This window comes from Xyrauchen texanus, unplaced genomic scaffold, assembly GCF_025860055.1.
Source record: "Xyrauchen texanus isolate HMW12.3.18 unplaced genomic scaffold, RBS_HiC_50CHRs HiC_scaffold_1238, whole genome shotgun sequence".
Classification (NCBI taxonomy): Eukaryota; Metazoa; Chordata; class Actinopteri; order Cypriniformes; family Catostomidae; genus Xyrauchen; species Xyrauchen texanus.
In genome coordinates this window covers 1-8,000 of record NW_026265584.1, presented here as the reverse complement: position 1 = coordinate 8,000, position 8,000 = coordinate 1, and the positions used below count along the sequence as shown (strand labels likewise).

Sequence of the window (8,000 nt, the reverse complement as noted above, 5' to 3'; positions counted from 1 at the left end):
ACTGTAAGTTCATGATGCAGTTGGGATTTTGACTTTTTTGTTGATTTTTTTTTAAGTGTTGATCGGTATGAATACAAAAGATTTTTGTATTAAACAAGTTTAGAAGAGATGTGGTTTAATTACTGCAAGTTCATGATGCAGTTGGGATTTGGACTTTTTTGTTGATTTTTTTTTTTAAGTGTTGATCGGTATGATTTGGATGTTTCTAAGCAGCTAGACATCTCCAGTAGCTTCTATGGTCACGGACGTGTTACGTAGTTATTGAAGCAGTGTCATATGTTCGCCATGTCAGACATTTTTTGTCATTTTTATTTAACGTTAGTAGTTTTTAGATTATTTTAGATCAAAGGAATCTCCAAGGTGTGTTGATTTGTTAGCACCTGTTGATTATCGAACAAATGGTAATGCCACAAAAGAGTGACATATTCAATATTATTTTTGGTTTTCATGTGATAGATTAACGCTAAAATGTAGTTTGTAGAAACGCACTGGAAGAACTTTCTGCTCTGATGTAAATGTAGCTTGAACTTTAAAGCCTACAGATATCAACAAAGCAAAACCAGTAGTGACAAGGAGCATGTGAGAATGGAGCTCTTTTTGTGTTCCATTGAGGAAGTTAAACTTTCAGGGATCATTTTTATAGTTTTTAGCTTGGAAATGTGTTTCAAAAGATTCATTTTCCTATCCACGATGATGAGTTTTCATGCTCTTTTCTTAGCTGGAATCAGGTTTTGAGCGATGATTTTGATCATAGCTCTTTGCTGTTGATGAGTGTTCTGTTTTGTTTTTGGCAATATGGAGGAAAAGAGTACGTTCAGAGTGGTGTGTTTATTCAGTATAACATTAGACAGTTGTTAACCAAAGGTGTTAAAAAGATTTTTGTATTAATCAAGTTTAGAAGAGATGTGGTTTAACTACTGCAAGTTCATGATGCAGTTGGGATTTGGACTTTTTTGTTGATTTTTTTTAAAGTGTTGAACGGTATGATTTGGATGTTTCTAAGCAGCTAGATATCTCCAGTAACTTCTGTTAGGGGTATAACAGTTCTGACCCGGACCAGATATGGAGAAAGAAAACCAGGAGTCGAGAAATTCAATTAAAGAATCAAAATTTACTGAAGAATAGTTTGCAGTGAAATTGGTAGAGCCAGCGACAAAGTCTCACGAGGAGATCGAAAGCTAACTCGTACCTTACACAAAATCTTACATCAATTATACCATTTGCAAGGGTGTACATTCCATTATTTTACTCCTGTTTGGCTAAAAGAACATAAAGTCACAACATATAGATAGTTAAATGGCCTATCAACATTAATCAGCGCACTTGTCGTCCGCGCCCGAGATTTACATCTGAAGTGACCACGCAGATGGTCGCGGGGCGTCTTCGAGTCGGCCTGGTGTGCACCCCTGGTTCAAAACCTAGGTAAAAGGTCAAATGCACACACAAAACACTGACGAACGACAGTTCTTCTCTGCGCACAAGAGAGCCAGAGCACACATTATCAGGCCATTTGAACCAAAACAGAGAGATAAAATATTCACTCCTCAGGCAGAGGAGAGGGTTGAAATAACATACATTTCTTCCCTAAAGAAATAATAAGAGAAAATCACACTTCTACTATTCAGGTGTTATTACATAGGACTTTAAACCATATAATTAGTCATGGAAAGGTAACAATCAAACACAGAATACATCTGGAACACATGTTTAACGCATCCCCCCTGACCCCCTCCCTTGAGAGGCTGGAGAGCGTTACAAATAAGCTTATCCCCCAAAAGACCTTCAGCCGACGTGCAGGACAGAGAGACTCTGGAATGTTCCTAAAAGAGACTCACTAACATTCAACACACATATGATTCAAAGTATATTTCAATTATGCATAAGAAAATAGAATTGATTATGTGATCATGCATATAGTTAATTCATCACTTTATTAAAGAAGTTAAGCAACAGAATACAGATAGATATTAATATAAAAGGATATATATATATATATATATATATATATATATATATATATATATATATATATATATGTATTGATATATCTGAAGATCCAAGGGATTTTGACCCTCACCCTTCAGTCCCCCGTTTTAGACCAATGTGGGGTCCAATACCGCCACGTCTGGTCTACCAAGTGAGGTCACTACGGAAGGTGGAGTGGTAACGCATGCTTCCCTGACGGGTCACACTTGTCTCTTCGCCTCATTGCGGACATGCTGGATACTAAAAATTCCCAGTCCCCACGCAAAGGCTCTCCCACCTTCCACTCACAACAGGGCATGGATGTTATCCTTCTTAAGTATCTCTTCCAAGCGTGTCGTCAGTTTTCTCAGTCGGTTCTCCTCCTCAGAAGGGTTCAAGTTACTGCAAGCAGACCTGCATACATAAGAAAAACAGAAACGAACACACATCCACACACACAGACAGTGGACACCCACTCCCCATCCACCAACCTTTTTGCATAATGAGGGTAGTATCGGGATAATTTGGGGAGTGACCAAGCCAATAGGTCACTGTCTCATTTCCGTCCAGACGATAACAACGATCATTTACCTTTTGGTACATAGTCGGAATTAAATTTAGACCCTCAGTTGAATTTAGACATGGGTATTGTACCCATGATGGACGGTTATCGATCTCCTCACAATCCCAATGAGTTGAAAACGCATGGAATCTCCCTGTCCAAATTGAAATTTGAATCCACATCAAAAATGATAAAGCGATCAGAATTAAAAATACCAACGAGAGCGGAAGTACCAATCGGATGAAAGCTCGTTTCACTTTCAGTCGTCTCTCACTATGCACTTCTTCTTAAAGAATTAGCAGCTTCAGTATGTCGTCGGATTCAGCCATCTGTAATGATAAAACATTTGTTCTAGAATTCTAGAATTTTAACATACACGACAGACATTTAATGATCCCGAGGTAGTAAGTTGTTACACTTTTCAAGTGGTTTCACCTGTGACCAATGTCTCCATACTGTACCCAAAACCCCCCTGTCCAGTAGAACAGAGGTGTTAGTGGTCAATACCACCTGATAAGGCCCATCAAATTTCGGACCTAAGGGGGAAACTATCTCCCGCTGTAACATAACATTGTCACCTATTTCAGGCAAAGCAGGCATGTCTTTTTGCTCAACATTATCTCGATCTGCTTGTCGTGTGCTAACACTAACCTGTGTGTCTCGCAGACTGTCATCCAAAGCTTTCAGATAATTTTGTAAAGCGTCTTTCAAAGGCCCGGATGGTCCCTCGTGTTGCAAGGGGGCATCCCAGGGCAGCCGCATGTAGCGACCTGTCATTACCTCAAAAGGGCTGAGCTGTGTAGTCTTGTTAGGGCTGGCTCTCATGCTTAACAAAATCGCTGGGACAGCTGCATGCCACCCTTTCCCCCACTCCAACAATCTCTTTCTCAATGAAGTTTTAAGCGTATGATTAGTGCGTTCAATAGATCCGCTAGATTGGGGCCTAAATGGAATGTGAAAGTGTTGACTCACCCCCATCAACTTCATGACATTTTTCATCACCTTCCCAGTAAAATGTGTACCCTGATCTGAATCAATTTGTAAGGGCAAACCCCATCTTGGGAAAACTTCATTCAACATAATCTCGGCTTTCTCAGTGGAAATGCCTCAACCCATCTGGAAAACAGATCAACAATCATTAGAATGTATGTAAAACCTCCACTAGGGGGCAGTGGACCTATGAAATCAATTTGGAGGTGTGTCCATGGCCCTTGAGGTCGAGGGGCATGTCCTAAGGGAATTTTCAGTTTAGAAGAAGAATTAACCTTAAGGCATACTAGACATCTCTTACAAAAATCATTGCAAGAAGCCCTCAGTCGGTGCCACCACCAGGTTTTGGAAATCATTGCATGTAGTTTTTCAGGACCTGCATGTGCCAAACCATGATACAAAGACATTAGTTCAGTTCTAGCAGAAACAGGACAAACAAAATGCTCATTAAAGTTCCACAGTCCTTCTGCATTTTTCTGAGCTCCTAATTTTGTCCATTGTTTTATCTCTTCAGGGTCATCCTCATCATAGAGTTTAAAAATGTCTCTGGGGGTCTCACTCTCCTGAGGAGCAAGAGCCATAACACTCACGCAAGTCTCAGTCCGTGTTGCAGCCTCTCTGGCAGCTGTGTCAGCAGCTCGGTTTCCTGTGGCCTCAGGAGAATTGTCCGTTGCATGTCCAGTGACTTTGATAACTGCTCCTGTTGTAGGAAGATCACAGGCATTCATAAGTTCTTTTACCTGCTGTTGATGAGAGATCAGCAGACCGGCAGTGGTTAGAAATCCTCTGCGTCTCCACACAGGGCCGAAGTCATGAACAGCACCATATGCATAACGGCTGTCAGTGTAAACATTGACTCGTTTCCCCTGGCCATACTGCAATGCTCGTGTCAATGCGACCAGCTCGGCCACTTGAGCCCCTCCTCCTGAAAGAGAACCACAGTCAACAGTTTCACCATGTTCATTTACAACAGCCCAGCCAGTGAAGCGTTTTCCTGTTCATGAAAGCTGGAACCATCCACAAACAACTTCATGGCATCAGAAAGTGGTTCAGATTGAAGAGGGCTCTGGCTGTCCATCTCGATCAGTCGGGCACAGTTGTGTGCAGTTCCTTCTTCTGGAAGTAAGGAGGCAGGGTTGATAGCAGTTTCAATGTCAATATTTATATCCACATTTTTACTCAAGAGAGTGGCCTCCCATTTAGCTCGTCTTTGATTAGAGATAGAGCCTAAACGAGTGTTTGTTAACAATTTCAGAATCTGGTGTCTAGTGTGCAGTATCACCTTCTGATGAGTCACAATGTCCTCTGTAACCTTTACAGCCCACTCTGCACAGTCGCATATCAACAGGCACGGATGCTGTCCTGCCATTGAAACAGGAATGGGGCAGAATAATATCCTACCATCCCATAGGAGTTTCTTCCTGGAACCCTTTGACCCAGGGCCGCTGAATAGGATCGAGTTCCCACCCATGTCCATAGATGGAACGGCCTGCTGGCATCGGCTTGACGTAATGCTGGGGAGGAAGCAAGAGTTTCTTTGATACTCACAAACGCCTCCTCCATCTCTTCAGTCCAGTCGATCAGCTCCGATCCAGGTTTTCCTCCTTTCAGCGCCTCTGTGAGTGGTTTAGAAAGTTCAGTGTATTCAGAAACATACTGGCGGCAATAATTCAAAAGACCCATTACTTGCCTTAGACCAGTGACCGTGTTTGGTTTTGGAAGTTCAATGATAGCTTTAACTCGTTCAGGAGTGATGCGTCTGCCGTGCACACCCACAATTTTCCCCAAATAAGTCACTTCAGGCAGTGCTAGCTGTGCTTTCTTCAAGTTCACTTTGAATCCCCCGTTTTGGAGGGTATTCAAAACAGTCTGTACAGCAGTCAAATGTTTGAACTTGGTTGGACTAGCAATTAAAATGTCATCCACATATTGTAGGACAACAGATCCGTCATATTCAAGTTGTTTTCTTACCGGATCGATGAAGGATGCTAGTACCTGATGAAACAGTGTGGGTGAGTTGCAGAAACCTTGTGGCAAACGACTCCATGTCCATTGGCGACCCCTGCTGGTGAAAGCAAATCTGCCTTGGTCCTCCTTGGCTAGGGGACAAGTCCAAAAACCGTTAGAAATGTCTAAAGCAGTAAAAAGACAATGTTCAGATCCTATCTCATGTAGGATAGTTGCGGGGTTGGCCACCAGAGGGTGCATTTTCTCAGACACTGAATTCAGAGAAGAGTAATCAATGGTCAAACGCCAGCTCCCATCTGGCTTTTTGACAGGCCACATGGCAGAGTTAGTGGGAGAGGCACAAGGAATCACAATCCCCCGTTTGCATAATTCATCTACAACAGTGTCAGCCCCCTGTCGAGCTTCATTTTTCAAAGGATATTGTCTTTTGGCTTCATGCAAAGGACCTGGGATGCTCAGTGGCTGAATCTGTGCTAAACCACAATCATATTTATCTTTTGCCCATACATCAGGAAATTTGTAAATTATAAACTTCCACTCAGAGCGTGTCTCAGTTAGACTAGCAGGTTCAGCCACTGCACATCTCTACTCATGGTGGGGGCCACTCTGAGATAAGCGAATTGTTTCATTGCAGCCAAGCACTAGCTTATCTTGAGAAAGCAAAACATCAGCTTCGAGTTCTTTCAGAATGTCAACAAGAATTAGAGTCCCTACAGTATTTCTCCCTACCCAAAATTCAGTCCAATATACTTTTTCAGAGTTAGAAATGGTTAGAGGGACAGGAACAGATTTATGATATACATTTGTGCCATTTAGACCTTCTATGTACAAAGTTTCAGAAGTGATCTCAAGATCGAGATCTGTAATTGATACAGTCGCGCCCGTGTCAATCAAAATAAGGCATTGCCGGCCTCCTAACAACGCATGTATGAATGGGCGGGTGTCTGCATAATTACATGAACCGGAGGCGGGTGTCTGCATAATTACATGAACCGGAGGCCGCTGACCCCTATTCGTCCCCTATCAGCTGCCTCAGCTTTTTGAGCTCAGCTGTAGTCAGAGAGTTAAGCTTCGGAGCATCACTGTTGACAGAAACATTATCTTTAGGACCTTCCTTTTTCTCATCAGTCATCTGAACAAACGGTTTGTTTACATCTGGCAGGCCCAAAGTGGGAGCCAGAGCCATTTGCTCTTCCATGTTAGCAAATACCTCTTCGACTTCGCTTGCCCAAACAAGCTTGTCACATGACCTCAGCCCTTTCCCTGTCATCAGGGCTCGCAAAGGCTGTTCAAGAATGTCATAATTAGGAATAAATGTACGACAATAAGCACACATTCCTAAAAATTACAATAAATGTTTTTTTGTAATTGGTTTTGGCACATCTTTTATGGCCTGTACCCGTTTGTCACAGATGGATTTACTGTTTGGTCTGATAACATTTCCCAAAAACTTTATTTCCTGTTTCACAAACTGCAATTTCGAAAGACTGACTCTGTGTCCCTCCCGTTCTAAGTGCTTCAAAAGAGACACAGAGTCAGTCACACACGTAGCTTCATCACATGCACAGATCAACAAATCATCCACATAGTGCAACAAAGCCGTTCCAGCTGTCAGTGTTAGGGGTTCAAGGCTTCTTCGAAGCACTTCATTATAGATCGTTGGGGATTCAGTGTACCCCTGGCACAACCGTGTGAACGTATAACCCTTATTGTCAAAATCAAACGCAAACCAGAACTGGCTCTCCTGGTCCACAGGCACGCTAAAAATGCATTAGCCAAATCTACCACAGTAAAATACATTGCATTTTGCGGAATTTGTGACAAAATTGTGTAAGGGTTTGGTACACATGCCGCCCTAGCAATGACAGCTGAATTTACGGCCTGAAGATCTTGCACAAATCGCCACTCAGTTGGTGAATTCTTATCTCTTATTTTCTTCACAGGGAAGATTGGAGTGCGAACTGGAGAATCATGACATGTTATAATTATGCCCTCCTTCAACAAGGAGTCAAAAACTGGCATAATACCCTACAATGCCTCCTCTTTTAGGGGGCATTGCACTTGACACGGTCTGTAATCAGATTTTGGGGTGATTACAACCGGTTCACATCCTATGATTAAACCCACATCATATTTGTGTTTAACCCATAACCTAGGAGGTACTTCTGTCAGAGCCCCCTTCCATGTCTCTCCACCGCACTCTCCACAATAGTAGTTAAAGTTCTCTGTACCTCGATCTCAAAATCACATTTTGACATAAATGCTCCTATACTTTTGCTGTGTTTCACGCCTGCACTTATTTAGCCCAATCTGTTGCTTTAATGCATTCTCTCACAAAGGGGCCCAAATCTGCTCACAGCAGACCACATTCATCTTCATTGTGTTTTTTTTTTTTTTTCTTCAATGAAAGTGAATGGTGACTGAGACTGAACGCTCTTTGGCCTTGATCACTGATAAAGTGTCTCAGTGTTCCCTGCTATCAAAATAGAACTGCATTTGTTTTTCTGTCAGGCAA

At 42.2% G+C, this 8,000-nt stretch overlaps 1 non-coding gene across 1 annotated transcript; it reads left to right on the top strand.

Annotated features, from left to right (window-relative positions):
- Positions 1 to 613: 613 nt before the first annotated feature.
- LOC127641654 (small nucleolar RNA U3) lies at positions 614 to 824 on the top strand. The gene has a single exon (XR_007970199.1). It is a non-coding gene; the product is annotated as a small nucleolar RNA U3 (small nucleolar RNA).
- The last annotated feature ends 7,176 nt before the right edge of the window (positions 825 to 8,000 follow it).